Genomic DNA, 17,928 nt, shown 5'->3' with positions numbered 1-17,928 from the left:
TTTGATGATATTGGCAATAAGCATTACCATCCTAGAAACAGGATTTCCTGCTTTCAGATGGGTCCGGAGTGGGCCCGTTTAGTTGTAGCTTCCCTTCAGTCATGAACTTTTGAAGAGCTGCGGCATAGGTTGTGTTGAGTTTAGTGAATGTCCTTTGAGAACGCTCAACCTTGCTGTTTGATTTGAGACATTCAGGAGGATTGTCCCGACTGAGAAGTGCAATTATGATTTTGCCGGCTTCAATCATATCTTGAATGGCATGCTTGAGTTTGAAACAGGTTTCGGTGTCATGGCCCTTGCCTTGATGGTATTAGCAATAGGCATTACCATCCCAGGATCGGGCTCTTTTGTGTTCCGGTTTGTCCGGAGTCGGACACATGGGTTGGAGCATTCCTTCTGAAGCAAGTATCTCCAGAGCGGTGCCATATGTTATTCCCAGATCTGTGAATACCCTTTGATGTTATCCTGTGGTTCCCACATTGGCGTTTTTTGGGATGTTTTTGTGAGTTTTGTTTTTGTTTTTGTCAATCCTGGGCGGAAGCAGGATTGGGTTGTTGTCAGTGGGAAGTTTTTGGGATCTTGCTTGATATTTTGAAAGGGATTTTGGTGAGGTGATTTCATTATCTTTGTTTGTGGGTTCATGGATGTGGGAACCATCAGATGACTCCTCATTTTCAACAGCTGTTGGTTGGTGAAGGAAGGGTTGGTTTTCTCCATGGTGGTCAGGTTCATTTTCTGTACTACCAAACCTCTTCTCAAAATAAGCTATCCGAGTGTTCAAATCATTGATAGCCACTTGCAGCTTTGAGAATATGTTGTTGATGGAGACGGAGAGCATCATTATACCGCTTTGTATGCCATCCTCATCAATTGCATGAATTTGCTCATCGTCAGGAGGGCTCATGTGAGAGAAGTCCAGGGAAGATTCCTCACTGTGTCCAATAGGATTTTCTGGAGGGTCGTTTTTGTTGTTTGTTGAGGGAGGTAATGGTAACTCGCCCTTTTCGATCATATCAAAGATGGCACCTTTCAGGGGGGCACAAGTTTCAGTATCGTGTCCTCGACCTTGGTGATATTGGCAAAAGAGGTTTCTATCCCATCTTCGACCTCGCTTGTTTGGTAGAGGGTCCGGAGTTGGACCAATTGGTTTGAGTTTTCCTTGTGAGATTAGCCTTTCCAAGGCCGTGGCATAAGGCAAACCCAAATCAGGGAAGGACCTATGAGGTCGTCTAGTTTTGGTTTTGTCGATGGCAAGTAGCCAACTTTCAAGGAGCTTAACCCTTTGCTCAATTTCAGAAGAGGGAAAATTCCCGGTTACCAGTTTGTCCTCAACTTGGGAGAGACGAGTGCTCAAGTTTTCCACGGTAGCTAGGAGTCAAAGGACCATGTTGTTGATTTCAGCGGAAGTCATGGAGGATGCAGATTGATCGGCTTCTTGAGTTCCTGGTTGGCGATTGATGGCACCCAAGGGATTCCTAATGATATAACGATAGGCGTTATAACTTGTCTTGGCAGGGGATTGCACAAACAAAGGCAAGTACGACACATATGCACAAAAGGCAGTTTTGTTGTGGAGGTGCGAGAGTGTGACTAGGTTATGAGTTCATCAAAGATCGTGAATGACCTCTTGTGTTTGAACTCTTGGTGCATGACATTGAACTTAGACTCAGGTGTTGACTTTGGCATAGTAATGCCTAGACAGACGACTTATGACTCAGTTTGGATGTGTGTTGATGGCATGACGCCGTTACAAAAGACATGTACACAAACTTGACCTCTGACCCGTAATGTAGGGGAAATGCTGGTTTAATACCCAAGAGGTTTTGACTCTGCTAAGGCCATTGAAGATGTCTCGTCAATTAGGCGACACGACCTAGACCAGAAGGTAGGTACTATCTTCGGCGAGGACTCAACGTTATCTAGACGACTTGACTTCAAATCGACTCGAGGCTGAATCAGAAAGGTGGGCTGAAATTTTCGAAAATAGAAATTTTCAAAAAAGATTCATTTGTTGTTTTATGGACAGCTTCCGAAGAGTAGAGATCTCCGAAAGTCGATCAATTGAAGAGTTGTCTTAAGTTTGTTTTCAAAAGACAGTTTGAGTTTGAAATTGTGGCGGCTCTGAAAACAAAGTGTTGTTTCCAAAGACGGTTGTTGAAATTCCGAATCACGGATTAGAAAATCGAGAATCGAATAATTTGGAATCGTCATCACAATGGCCATGAAAACGGTTAAGTTTGTTTTCAAAGGATTTAAAATTGGGTTGAAAATTTGAAAACGGTTAGATTTCTTTTCAAATGATTTGGAATTGGATTTGAAATTTGAAAACGGTTAAGTTTGTTTTCAAAGATTTGATTTTGAATTTGAAATTTGAAAACGGTTAGATTTGTTTTCAGACATTTAAAATTGGACTTGAAATTTGAAAACGGTTAAATTTGTTTTCAAAGATTTGATTTTGAATTGAAATTTGAAAACGATTAAATTTGCTTTCAAATGATTTGAAGTTGGATTTGAAATTTGAAAACGGTTGAACTCGTTTTCAAAGATTTGGCTTTGAATTAAAATTTGAAAACGATTAAATTTGTTTTCAAATGATTTCAAGTTGGATTTGAAATTTGACAACGGTCAGATTTGTTTTCAAAGATTTGAATTTGAATTGAAATTTGAAAACGATTAAATTTGTTTTCAAATGATTTGAAGTTGGATTTGAAATTTGAAAACGGTCAGATTTGTTTTCAACGATTTGAATTTGAATTGAAATTTGAAAACGGTTAAATTTGTTTTCAAAGAATTTGAAATAGGATTTTGGAGACAGTTAAATTATTTTTCAAAGATTTGATTTTAAATTGAAATTTGAAAAACGGTTAAATTTGTTTTCAAAAATTTGGTTTTGAATTGAAATTTGAAAACGGTTAAATTTGTTTTCAAATGATTTGAAATTGGATTGGAAATTTGAAAACGGTTAAATTTGTTTTCAAAGATTTGAAATTGGAAATTGTGAGGATTGAATTCGTCATTACGACGGCTTAGAAAACCGTTTTAACCTTTGAAAGACGGTATGCAAATCGAAAATTGTGAGAATTGAAATCGTTATTAAGACGGCTTAGAAAAGCCAAATTTGATTTCGAAAACGACATTTGACATTCGGAAAATTGCACGGGTTGAAATTGTCATTACGATGGTTTGAAAAATGTTTTTGTTTGAAAACTGATTTCGAATTTTGAAAATTCGATGGTAGAATTTGTCATTATGACGGCATAAAAGGGCGCTTTGAGAATGCAATGGTCGGCGAGGGACCGAGGTTTGAAATGGCCATTATGACGACGTAAAAGGGGATTTTGAAATGGTTTGTGAAAACCAAAGTTTTAAATCGTCATTACAACGGTATAAAAAGGTGTATTTGAAATGGTTATAAAAAAACGGTTCGAAAATCGTCATTACGACGGTCTAGAAAGGCGTGTTGAAATGGTTACAAAAACCGGATTTTGAAAATCGCCAGTACGACGGCCTAGAAAGGCGTGTTGAAATGGTTATAAAAACCGGGTTCGAAAATCGTCATTACGACGTCCTAGAAAGGCGTGTTAAAATGGTTATAAAAAACCGGGTTTGAAAATCGTCATTACGACAGGCTAGAAAGGCGTGTTGAAATGGTTGTAGAAAACCGGATTTGAAAATCGTTATTACGACGGCCTAAAAAGGTTTGCAACGGTCGGCGAAAGACCGAGGTTTGAAATGGCCATTATAACGGCGCAAAAAGGTGTTTTGAAGTTTGAAAATGACACGGAAGGACTTATGATCATATAGCGCATAAGCACTCGCAGTTTCATTATATTATGCATAATGCTGACACAGGTTTTGGTTTAAAAGGGTGGGTTACACACCAAGCAATCAAACCCCGATTTGCGAGAGGGATACCAATCCAAACAAAATGTGTAAGGAGGGTGCCCTAGCCTCGTGCTCGAAAGTGATGAAAGCTCTTTGACGAAACAGAAATGTGTAACGTCAATGGTATGCTTGAATCAATCGGGATTCGAAACGCGGGGATGAGAAAACTCACGCCGACGGGACGAGCCAATTGGTCGAAAAGGGTTAGGTTGTGGGCCCGGACAAGGAACCCGACTTATGACCGTAATATCAATTAATGCACTTTAACCACGACCTCGTTCGAGTTTCACCTCTAAGGATCACAAAGACACAAGTGTTCTAGTTATTCCAGTGGAGTCGCCAAACTGTGGACATGGGCCATATGCACGCCTAGCCAATCTGTGGACGTACATCGGTCTGTTTAAAAGCCACGCTCGGCAGCGTAAAAATGCTTTCGACCAGATCGCTTTGGATCGGTCGGTTTCGTCTCGGTAAGGGTCTCGAAACGATTAGAGATGTTTGGAGTCGCCACCAAGTATTTGTGGGATGCTTGGAACCCGTTCGAATCCACTTTATACCTAGGTCAACCAAGGCAAAAAGCGGTGCTTGACATAGGTACTAAAGATAAGGACTCGTCCCCCTTTTAGCATTATATGCCTAAAATGACTCTCGTGGGCTCTGGATAAGGCCATCCACTATCCAAAGGTTCTGAGTAAGGAGTGAGGGTACGTATTGGGAAGCCCTTTAATCGGACACCCAATCCCGCCCGCGTTAGCGGCCTTTACTGATCGATCGTGGTTGTTTAAGTGCAAAAGTTGATAGAACGGTTAAAATGAATGAATGCGCGTCCAAAAGTTTAACCTAACATGTGATCTTTCTAAGTCGGTTTGTTAATCCAAATATCAATCATAAGATGTCAAGTTGGATTTAGATTGATTTACATGTCTAAACGGAAATTAAACATCCATTTACCAAGTTCGGATTATGATGCTTAACACGATTCATTTTTTTGAAAAAGGATGTTAAATGACAAAGTGTAAAAATGTAAGTTTGTCAATCTGAGCCGTCATGTATTCGGATTAACCATAATCGGGATCGTCCTAGACAAGTGCTAAAAATGACGCAGAACAGCGCCAGGCAGCCCCATTGGGGAGCGAGCCTATTGGCGATGGAAGGGGCTCTGCCCTGGTTTTGAAATGTGAAAACAGGCGGTCCCTTGGGGCGCGAGCGATGAGCCGACCCAAGGGGGCGTCTCCTGGTTTTTGAAAAGGTTGTTTAAAACCGTATTTATGATAAAAGATTTGCAAATATGATTTCCATGACTCGGAAGAATTACTATTATGTTAGTAATATTCGTTGTCGGATTTGCATGTTTGAAAAGCATAATAAAATGTGTAAAAGGAAAATGTTTGATTTGAACTAATTATGTTAAGTTTAATTATTTGTAATTAGTCAAGTTTGTCATCGTACTCGGATTAAACGGACATGGTATAAAGAACCAAGGATGATTATGAATTATGACTAATATGTTTACAAATGTAAACAAATGAGAAAAATGCTAAATAAAAGAAAAGAGTGTTAAAATACCCATTAAAATGTAATTAACCAATAATATCATCGAGTCACGGAATAAACCGCCATGGTATAAAGAACCAAGGATGATTTTTATAATGGTCAAAATATGTTCATCATAAAGCTGAATTAGAATAATAAATAAAAGAATAGAAATTCCTTTAAAATGTAATTAACCAATTAATATCACCGAGTCACGGATTTAACCGTCATGGTATAAGGAACCAAGGGTGATTATGATTTATGGCTAAAAAGCTTGTCATAAAAATGATTTGAAACATTTGAAATGGTAAAAACCGATTACAAATAAGAAATTAAATAAAGAGGAAATACGAGAGCAAACACGGTTGAGTCTGACCTGACAACCCACATGAGGCGCGAGCCTCTTTGCATACAAAAAGGCTTCTGTCTCGGGCCAAAACTCGGTTTTGGCTCGTCTAACCTATATTTGAATCGTGTTATGCATTGTTCATGCTTATAGACTCATAAAAACAGTAAATACATGAAATAAAGTGAATTGTTTACACCCTCAAACTTACGTGTATTGATGTTTGCGACGTAGATGACTTTAGAGACGGTTTTCTCGTATCGACTACTCACGATCAAAGAAGTTTAAAAGAGTGCCTTAAAAAAGGATTTTGTTTTGAAAATGAGTTGAAAATATGTTAATTAAAACATGTTGATTGATTAGTTGAGTTTGTCGAATGGGTCGGTCGAATGTACGGCGACGGTACCAAACAATATGTGTAAGGCTTGTGTTTACGATCGGTAGGTCGTAAACACGTGTCGATTTTGTGACTTAGGAAGTCGAGTATAGAAGTTTAAGGGAGGAGGAGGGGACGGATGCTCGCGTGAGGATTGTGGTGTGTGATGGTGGGTATTTATAGAGAAATGTGGGATGGTAGGTCGGTTGTGTTTGCTTAGAGACTAAGCAGATACTTGCTTTAGGCGCGAGCCACCCCGTGACTCAATGGGGTGTGTTGCCCCTTTCGCAAATTTGGATTTGCATTTGTTCTAACCAATATTTTGTTGGTTGTGATTTGTGGTCATTGAGGTTTGCTTAGCCGTGTAAGCTTACTCTTGGGTGATATTTGGGGTAGGTATTTTGTGTCTTTGACTCGGGTTTGACCCGTGTGAGTCGGAATTTGAATTTCGAGTCGGTTTTTGGCTCGGTGTCGGTTTAGACTCTAAATAGGGTCAGTTTAATGGAAATGACATGATGAAGACATTCATGGCATTACTTTTGACATTCGAGATTTGGGTTGACTCGGGTTGACTCAGGTTGACTCAAGTTGCGGGTATTCTGAGTCGGTTTTGGGTCCGAAGACGGTTTTGACTCTAATTAGGGTCATTTTAATGGAAATTACATGATGAAAACATTCATGGCATTATTTTTGACATTCGAGATTTGGGTTGACTCGGGTTGACTCGAGTTGCGGGTTTGTGAGTCGGTTTTGGGTCCGAAGACGGTTTTAACTCTAAATAGTGTTATTTTAATGCAAATGAAGTTAGAAAACTTTTGCAATCATTTTTCATATCCGAGTAGTGCATTAAACCGTTTCATGTATAGCCAATCCACGTACGCATATCAAAAATACGTTATAGTCCGATCATCATCGGGTGGTTTTTGGAAGGTGCAGATACTGGGTATCTACAGGGTAGAAAGGGAACAAATGAATTATGGAAATGTGGAGCTTAAGTTAAGCTAGCAACTATCCAAAATGAAAGGATGCTCAATCCCGAAACTCACCCAAAAATTCCTATACAAATCATAAGAATTCTCTCTAAAACATATAAATAAGACATGAGTGTTTTCTTACATCAACCTCTTCTTCTTCTTCTTCTTTCAATTCAAATCATACTTTTTTTTTTTTTTCATTTCATGCTTTTTTTTTCATCTTTTCTTCTCTTTCTTTCTCTTCATTTTTCATTTTTTTCCATTTTTTTTTCTTTCATTTTTTTTCAATTCTCTTTTTCCTTTTCACTTCTTTTCTCCAAGAGCATTAAGACCAAGCTAGGGCTGTTAATGAGACGAGACAGCTCGCGAGCAACTCGAGCTCGGCTTGGTCAAAGCGCAGTCAAATCTCGGCTTGTGTGTGCTCGGCTCGGGCTCAGACTCGGCTCAAGAGCTTAACGAGTCAAGCCGAGCAAACGTTGGCTCGGCTCGAAAAGCTCGTGAGCGGCTCGAACTTGTGTAATTAGATGAGATATTACTCATATTTTATAAAAATATTTTGTCATGATTATATATTTGTATCATACATATAAAAAATGTCTTATTGATTTTCCATTATTTGTATATAAAACTTTCGAGCCTTGTTATTGAACATATAGAGAAAGAAAAAAGGACAATTCAACAATTATATATAGGCTCGAGTTGAGCTCGAGTTTGGATCGAGCTCGCAAGCTTGATAACGAGCACAATTTTTTCAAACTCGGGTAAGCTCGAGATCGGCTCGAACTCGAGTTTTTCTTCATGAGCACAAGCCGAGCAAGGCCAAGCCCGGGCTCGGCTCGGCTCGTTAACACCCCTAGACCAAGCTCACAATGATATTTCAAGATAAAATGAATCCCAAATGAGATCCCAAACACAACTAATCAAAGCTACTAGCTCAACAAGGTAGGCAATTTTATATGTAACTAGGGATCAATTTTGTGAAGGGGTTCAAAAAGGCAAATTTAATCATGTGAATGACTCCAAAATGCTAACAACATATGAATGCATGCTTATAAAGAGATGAAATGAAGATCATACTTGTGTGTTTTGGTGAAACCCACACCATAAGGAGACCTACACTCACCTAAGAGAGACCGGATATGGATGCATCGGTCTAGGAGGTTCTACCTTACCATTTTGTAGCTTGCTAATAGTCAAGATCAAGCCTATTCGGTTCATTTTCCATCTCCCACCAACTATGTCAAGACATCCCCATGTAGAAATTATCCATCAAATAAGAATAAATCATTAGCTAAAAGCTATCATTAGGATAAGCAAGAGGGAAAGTAGGCCAAAAGCAAGCAAAAACACACAATTTCTCAAAATTTTCAAATTTTTTTACATGCAAACTACACTACAATGCAAATGCAATCCTCCCCCCCCCCCCAAAGCTAAACACAACATTGTCCTCAATGTGCCAACAATTAAATCTCCCAACTAAACCATAAAAATGGCTCAAAGCACAAAAGCAAGAAGGACAAGGGGTCATATTTAATGGGTTGCGAGAAAATAAACTAAAGTGCAAAGCAAAGAAAACTTACTAGACTAGCGAGCCTCCCCCCAAGCTAGTATATATACGGGGGAATGATTGTTTTGTTGTGATTTTGATAAAGAAATATGAAGAAAAATTATAGAGAAAATGAGAAGTGTACTGTCGGGGGTAGAAGGAGAATGATAAAACAATTTTGTGTTTTACCCGTAGAACAAATAGCGGCCAAGTAAACACATAACCACGTCCCCGATCGGGGCTAGCAACCCCGATCGGGGTTGACCATCTTTACACTTTTGACTTTCTTCCGTATTTCTTAATTTCCATCCCGTTTTTTAAAACTTACGTTCCCGAACGGGGTCTTTGCATGGGGAAGCGTGAATGTTCTCCTCGACTCATCTTCTTCATTTCTCACCTATAAATCACAATACAAAACACCGTCAAGTCTAACAATTTATTTCTAATTCTACGAAAAACAGTAAATTGCGGAAAATTAAAGACAAAAATAAATAAAAGCAAATTAAAAAGCTTGGGTTGCCTCCCAAGAAGCGCTGGTTTAGCGTCCCGCATGATGTAAGAAGCCAATTTGATCAAATTTCATCATTGAGCTCGCCACCATCCGAGCTTCCTTTCAAAGCTCCTTTTGCATTCCACATCCATTTGAAATTTTTCCAAGAAAATTCCCCTTTTCTTTTGGCACTCTTAGCACTAGTGCCCTTAGCATTGTCGCCTACAAAATAATCAACACTAATATCTACCTCCAACGGATCCATCAGTAAGGATCCAAGTGTAGTAGCGGAATTAGGAGAGTCCACACTGCTAAATAAATAACAAGACTCTTGAAACATTGGGCTTCTAATGATGTTATTCTTGCTAAAGGTAACCCGGTCACCACCTACCTCCAACGTCAACTTCCCCTTTTTCATATCGATTAGCGCACCCGCGGTGTGTAAAAATGGTCTACCCAATATAATTGGGGTTTGTGAGTCCTCGGCCATATGAAGTATGAGGAAGTCCACGGGTATGAAAAACTTGCCAACTTTAACGGGCACGTCTTCTAAGACACCTAAAGGTCGCTTTAAAGAACGGTCCACCATTTACATGGTCATATTTGTGCATTTTAAAGCACCCATTTTAAGTTTTTCACAAATTGAATAGGGCATGACACTTACACTAGCACCTAGGTCACAAAGGGCCTTATCAATGGTATATGTGCTTATAGTGCAAGGAATAAAATAACTACCGGGGTCCTTAAGTTTTGGGGGAGACTTGTTTTGTAAGAGTGCACTAAACTCTTCGGTGAAAGCAATGGTCTCAACCTCATTGAAGGATCGTTTCTTTGAGAGGATTTCCTTCAGAAACTTTGAATAGAAAGGGACTTGGGTAAGCAATTCTATAAATGGGACGGTGACTTGTAAATTCTTAACAACTTCCAAGAACTTACCAAACTTACCTTCCTCCTTGTGCTTTGCGATACGGTGGGGAAACGGCACTTGAACAACTTCTTTTTGAGGAGCATTCTCCACATCTATCTCTTTCTCTTTCCCATCCTCAATAGGAGCAACCATCTTCTTAGAAATGACATCACCCTCCTTAGCATTAGGAGAGACCTCTTTCTCAACAATTACCTCATTACTCTCTTTGGTACCAAGCTTACTATTTCTCTTATGCCACAACAAGTGATGAGGAAATGGCACACGATCCCTAATAAGAGGCTCTTCACTAGCCTTCATTTTGTCATTTCCCCCAAGCTTGGGCTTTTTAACAACCACTTCATCATCCAAAATCTTGGATGGCCCATCATAGCTTGTACCACTTCTCAAATAAATACTATTAACGGTCTCATGTGGTTGTGTACCTTGAGGCAGTAGTTGGCCGGTCTTCCCTGAAGAGCTAGATGCGGCTAGTTGAGCCATTTGTTGCTCTAACATCTTGATTGCGGCATTGTGAGCTTGATCACTCTTTTGGATTTGAGCCAACAATTCCCTTTGCATTTGCACCATCAAAGCTTCAAGTTTTCCCCCTTCTTGGTTATTTTATTGGCCATTTTGTGGTGGACCTTGATTTTGTTGGTAATTTTGTTGAGGTAGTCTTTGTTGTTGGTTTTGAAAACCTGGTGGGTGATTATACTTTTGTTGTTGAGGGACAAAGTTATTTTGTGGTTGGGGCACAAAATTTTGTTGGGGTTGAGGGTTTAGCACATTGTTGCTTGTGTAAGACAAGTTTGGATGGAATTTTGATTCAGGTTGTATGTATATGAAAATGTACCCAGTGGATAAGAACTTTGTCTAAACGCTTGATAAGCGCATACCTCCTCCATAGTAGCTTGGCAATGAGCGGCATAATTATCTGCACCCCCGCAACTCTCATAAACAATGATTTGACTAGTAGAGCACACGACATTGAGTTGTTGAAGAGAATCCCTAGCATCTCGTTCTGCCAATTGTTGTTGGAGTAAGGCAATTTGAGCTAACAAGACGGGATTGTCGGATGATTCTTCTTTACCTTTGAGTGGCACACTTCGGGAATTGACATATTGCGCGTCATGTATCGCCATATATTCGATTGTGGCATGAGCAATATCTGTGTCAATTTGATCAAACCGCCCATTGTTGGCGGAATCTAGAATCATTCGGGACTCGACACAACATCCATTGTAAAATGTTATAGCTAGAAACCAAGCATCCAACCCATGATGTGGGCATTGCCTTTGTAGCTTCTTGTACCTCTCCCAAGCTTCACATAAGCTCTCAAGAGCTTGTTGACGGAATCCGGTGATTTGGCTCCTCAAGGTTTGAGTTTTCTCCGGTGATAAAAACTTTTGATAGAAAGCAAGAGCCTTTAACATCCCCGTACACCAAGATGCCTTACCAAGAACCATCCCAGTGTATGAAGGTGTTACCATCTCGGTTACCCGAGGTAGTAGATCAAATAAACAATGAAAAAAAACTTATTAAGTATCTTTAAGTCTTTACAACGGTGATCAAAGAAACAAGTTTCAACAAGACGACTCCAAAGACTACTAAGCCTGAATGTCGTAGACTTCTACTTCGGTAGCGTGATGAGTCGAATCCCTTCCTAGCCCGCAAGCCATTGGATCAACTGTACCTGACAGATCAACTGCTCACCATCCCCGAAGGGATCCCCACAGTTTTTACAAAACAACAACAACGGGGTCAGTTACTGTATAATAAAATAATCAAAGTAAGGCAAGTGCGAAAGATAAACACTGATCATCAGCCACCTCCAACTGACAATCACAAGCCGGTGGGGGACCGTAGCCACACCCACCAAGGTTCCGCTCATCAACGAGCAATACTCCATGTCCCTTAATGTGAAGATCCTCTCCCGTGGCGGGTTCCACGGAGGGCTAACAAGGGTGTGAAGCCACTCCCGCAAGTGACTCCACCACAATCATCACAATGCCAAACCAAAACCACACCCACACCAACACTAACACCAACACTAACACCAACACCAACACCAACACCAACCGATGATCACAACATCAATCATACAACGATTACCACATAAATCTTAATTCAATTAAATGGTAAAACTGAGTACGGAAAACCCTACCTTATTGCCAAGCCATGAAAATGGATCCAACAAACAGCCAAGCAAGACTCCAAGATGCATCCTACAAACGGTAACCACTTCCTATTACAAGACTACCCCAAAAGCCTACTGAAAGATGACCAAAAAACAACAACTTACCTAGTGATGCGAACTGGCGACGATCACGACGATATCCTCGCTAGCATCCTCATATGTAACCCAATCCCCTTCCATGGTCAATGTCTAGGCTGGATGAGAGTATAGGGGCAAGGTGGGTGATAGGTGAGAGAGAGATATGTTAGGGTTAGAGAGAAATGGAACCGTCGAAAGTGAAATAAGACTTGCGAACTTGTGTTTTATAATCACGCGTCAACATCGGCTATACTCGGTCGAGTACTCCCATACTCGACCGAGTACGCCCTACTCGGTCGAGTGTTCTCACTACTCGGCCGAGTAGCCTCTATTTGGTCAAGTAATAAACTGCATAAGCCACTTATCCCCACTTATCCTCTCACCTATCCCCTCCTAGAGTCTTCCGTGGTTAAACGGTCGGTCAAAGGGCCCTAAAGCATAGCGGGTATTACAGTCTTCCCCCCGTAAAAAGGAACTTCGCCCTCGAAGTTTGACCCATGCTTCCCAACCGCGATGACGGAAACACAAGAAAAGGCATATCGTTTCATAAACAAGACACTTAAGATGTACAAGACCACAAAGTGTCACCACTACCCAAGTGCATAAATTAAGTTCGTGACGACTCGCTAATGAAGTTAAATGAATGACAATGAAACATAGAAAAAGAAGGTGAAGCACAAAGGAACTTTTATATCGCGATGTTATCTACCCTCTAAAAAGGAACTTCGTCCCCGAAGTTCGTTCGACCCAATAACCAAGGTTAACCGAAAGTAGAATAACAACAATTATGGGACATATACCCTGGTACAAATCAAACACACACCTCTACACGTAAGTAAACAATCACTTTATGATTGCCAGTCAAGGAAATTATACACACAACACACTTAATGAACTGCAAGGAGTATGAAACGCCATTCTCCTTGACTACTACTACTACTACTACTACTACTACTACTACTACTACTACTACTACTACTACTACTACTACTACTACTACTACTACCCATAATCACACCACGTATTACCTGTACCGTCGTGCTTTTAACTTCCCCATATGTCATGATTGCGTATAGAAGGTAGATACCTCATAATAAAGTCCGGAGGCACTAGCAAAGGATTGAAGCATACACCTGACCAAAGAGTTAACCACTTAAGGCTATAACGATTTTCAACCACATAGGGTGCATTTTCCGGGTACTCGACCGAGTATATAAGTGTACTCGGCCGAGTAAGAGCTACTCGGCCGAGTATGCCGTTATACTCGGTCGATTTTTCGTGGGCAGAGAGCAAGTTTTCGACATTAGGCACAAGTTTGCCAATGATCATACCTGCACAAAGTCACATACTCCAATTCCAACTAAACGTTTATGTCTACGAGGTCTCAAACATAGTATGCGAACACAAATAGCGGCCTTATGGCCAATTACAACCATCCAAAAGTAAAGGGTACGATAAAGAACAATAAATATCCATCAACAAACTAAAAACAAGTCCAGAAATACAACAAAATCACATATCCGGACCCTCCTCCATGTCCTCACCACCACCTGTACCGGATGTACCAGCTCCTGACGTACTTCCTCCCTGAAAAGCTCCAGCTGAGTACCCTCCACCGCCTAGCTGACTGCCGTAGTTGGCTCCCCGCGGTCCCACGAGGCAGCCAAACTCAGTCTCCTCTGGTGGCCTCCAAAAGCCAGGATCAACTCCGTAACTGTGGAAGACTCTTGTGTCCACTCCGTGTACCCTCCACCAAACGGTCTTTGCCAACTCGGTCCCTATACCCTGGTTATGGGCCATCTCATGCATGTTCCGGAGCACCAAGGTAGTAGAGATCCGCTCAGTCAAGTCACTCACCTGCATCATAGGATCATGAACCGTGGGGTAGGGCGAGTACTGCGGTGGGTAGAAGCTCGGTGTGGAGTAAGAGGTCTCAGTCTCAACCTCGTCCACCTTAGACGCTCTCACTCTACGGCGCTCATGTGGCGGGGGAGGAACCTGTTGTCTCTCAGACGCCGTGGTAGGCTCGGGTAGGTCTAGGAGGATGGTGGGGTCGATCAACTAATACTGAGGCGCGGGTCTAGATACACCACTCCCTGGGTCATACTCAACCAAATGGTCAACCACGGGTAGGTGCGCGGGATCAGGAAGTACCATCCACGAGGATCCTCTCACTTTCCAAGCATATGACCCATCCTCCAACGTCCTAAGCCATTTGTTGTTACACCAATACTTGGTGTTCATAGTAGGTACGGTCTCAAACCACCCATCCCCTGATGGTGGTGGAGCCTCAAAGTCAGTCAGTCGCTGAGTTAAACGGGTCACTATGGCCCCACATGAAATGTGGCGGTTCGGAGACCACGCCATAAGCTCTAAACTAGAGCACACAACCCCGGGAGCACTATAGTAGAAAGGCTTCTCCTGATGGAGGTTAAGATAAGACATCAACAACATGACCTCATGAGAATTCAGCTTACTCACATCATCCCTCGCGTCCAGAAGGCAAGTCATCATCCTAAGAAACATGCGGAGAGATACATGCTGAACATCATTGTTCAGCATGGCACTAGCACTAGGAGAAGGTCGGCCAGTCAAGTACGGTAGGTAAAGAGGTCCCCCACTGTTCTTTGCTACATCACTAAGGTATCCCTCCTCTTCCGCCTCTAGGTCCAGGTGGCCGGTAAACTCATCAAGGGTCAACTCATGATCCTCATTCATAAGGCAGAAAGAAACGATTTCCCTCTCACATCATACACAAAGGAGCTTAAGAACTCCAAGGTCAGATAGTGGTATGACTTCTTTCGTAGGTGGTAAAGCCCCTCCATACCCAAAGTCTCAAAAATATGCACTATATCCGCCTTAACCCCCAGAGTCTCCAAGATGTCAGGGTTCACACACCGGGTAGGTTTCATGGTCCGACTCATCAGAGCAACAAAGGCATTACGCTGCTTGAAGTCAGAAAAGATTACCGATGGATATTCTTCCACCAGAGGAACAACGGGGTCTTGGCTATATTGACCCGTCTCCAATTGAACATTGGCATGAGTCCGCTTCTTGGCTGGGGCTTTTGCATTCAGCATGCTGCAAAAAGATGGATTTTAACAAAAATATCTGTAGAAATTTTGCCATCGTGCGGCCTGTTTTTCAATTCATGCACTTTTACGACGAAGTTTTAAGACGGATCTTTCTTGCAAAACACAAAACATATTATCTAAAAGGAGCATTTTTATCACCAAATAGTCCTTTAAAGAGCATCCTACAAAAATCTAAAGAACCAAAATCCAACTTAGAGCAAAACCATAGAAACGTTTTTCGTAACATCGAAGGAGCGATTTTAATCGTGGAATCGTTTTTGTGGAAGCATAGGTGACGTTTATGAACAATTAAACCCAAAATATCAAAGGAGAAACACCAAATTCAGATTATACAAGCTAGGGATTAGAAATTTGAGCAAGTTCTACCATAAATTGATAACAAATTGAAGAAATTGATTAAAGACTTTACCTTGATTGAAGTTTTGAGCAAACAGGAGTGAAAACCCACAAGCAATTACCAACACAATCACCCAAGAGTTTTGAGAGAGAAAGATTTTTGAAGTTTTATGAGTGAAAGAATGGGATGGGAGGCGGAAATAAGAAGAAAGAGGAAGCTATAAGGTTTTTAGAGCAAACCGGCCCGAGTTGCGATAAATGGGTACTCGGTCGAGTATCTGGTTTACTCGGTCGAGTATCTGGTTTACTAGGCCGAGTATGGCTTACTCGGTCGAGTATTTGGTCTGCTCGGTCGAGTATCCAGAGTTCATTAGCACTTTTATTTTGACATTCCGGGTACTCGGTCGAGTTCTTTCCTACTCGGCCGAGTGTGGCCTACTCGGCTGAGTATAAACTTTACTCGGCCGAGTTCAACAGAAGAGAATTGGAGTTTTAGATAAAAGTTTCCTGCAAAACAAATAACAATATTCGGAGTCCCATACGATTGATCTCGTCACCGTTAGACCCTAATTCTATCACATCAAAGCGCACCACAATTATAACCGTCATTAAATTATTTACGAGTAATACATGTTTCCTACATAAACCGTAGTAAGAAATTCACATCGCAACTAAGGCACCCAACTAAACTTGAATACACCACAGATAAGACCGAGCTACGAACTTACATTTATACACCTCATTATGCATCCCTACGCACATACCAAACTTCATTATTCCTATGTAAATCACGTACCACACCATACACGAGGCCTATCATGTTCAACTGTGAGATTTTCCGGTCGCACATTACCTTGTTCAACTCATGTCCTCCTTTTATCATTAATCCTTCAATTCGCAACTTACCCAAGCACAACATTAAGCCCACATATTACCATACAAGTTACGATAAACAAGTGCATATGACACGCACACTTAACACAGAACATTCATATCATCTACCCTTTCACGGTGGCTGGCTTAAGCATGATTGGGGCCGGGATTTTGAGATGAGGGCGCCTTCTCACCCAAAACCGACATAAGGGGATCCCAACATACATACACTGGGTTCATTTTAATTTGACACCCTATGTTCATTTGATTTGTTGGTTCAGGTTCCAAATCGTTGCTCTGATACCACTTTGTAACACCCCCGTACACCAAGATGCCTTACCAAGGACCATCCCAGTATATGAAGATGTTACCATCTCGGTTACCCGAGGTAGTAGATCAAGTAAACAATATAAGAAAACTTATTAAGTATCTTTAACTCTTTACAACGGTGATCAAAGAAAAAAGTTAAAACAAGACGACTCCAAAGACTACTAAGCGTGAATGTCGTAGACTTCTACTTCAGTAGCGTGATGACTCGAATCCCTTCCTAGCCCATAAGCTAGTGGACCAACCGTACCTGACAGACCAACTGCTCACCATCCCGAATGGATCACCACAATTTTTACAAAACAACAATAACGGGGTCGGTTACTGTATAATCAAATAATCAAAGTAAGGCAAGTGCGAAATATAAACACTGATCATTAGCCACCTCCAACTCCCAATCAAAAGCCGGTGGGGGACCGCAGCCATACCCACCAAGGTCCCGCTTATCAACGAGCAATAATCCATGTCCCTTAATGTGCACATTCCCTCCCGTGGCAGGTTCCACGGAGGGCGAACTAGGGTGTGAAGCCACTCCCGCAAGTGACTCCACCACAATCACACAAACACCAACACCAACACCAAAACAACCACCAACCCCAACCCCAACACCAACAACAACACCAACACCAACCGACGATCACAACATCAATCATACAACGATTACTGATGCGTATCGCAAGCGGAAGTCTTAGTTTGAGCTAACAAATAAATGAAGGATCCGAATGCACTAGGTGCAACCCGATCAATCCGAGTACTTCTAGCAAGAATAACTGGAAGGAAAGGATATTTGCTCGACCTAGACCTATAGATCGACCAATGGTTGAATTACTCGATACGCGTCAAGTAATCCAACTCAAACTCGGGATTGCGTCCTTTTTTTGAGGCAAGGTTCGAAACTCGTAGAGCCTTTGGTAGCCCTCTGACTCGTGTAAGCCACACGAAATAACAAGACAAGTTTTTCACAC

General features: G+C 41.4%; 1 non-coding gene across 1 annotated transcript; it reads left to right on the top strand.

Moving 5' to 3' along the window:
* The first annotated feature begins 11,329 nt into the window (after positions 1 to 11,329).
* LOC141644496 (small nucleolar RNA R71) lies at positions 11,330 to 11,437 on the top strand. The gene has a single exon (XR_012544111.1). It is a non-coding gene; the product is annotated as a small nucleolar RNA R71 (small nucleolar RNA).
* Positions 11,438 to 17,928: the final 6,491 nt, after the last annotated feature.

This window comes from Silene latifolia, chromosome 2 (genome assembly GCF_048544455.1).
Source record: "Silene latifolia isolate original U9 population chromosome 2, ASM4854445v1, whole genome shotgun sequence".
In the NCBI taxonomy this organism is placed as follows: domain Eukaryota; kingdom Viridiplantae; phylum Streptophyta; class Magnoliopsida; order Caryophyllales; family Caryophyllaceae; genus Silene; species Silene latifolia.
This window is presented reverse-complemented; position numbering and strand designations above follow the sequence as displayed.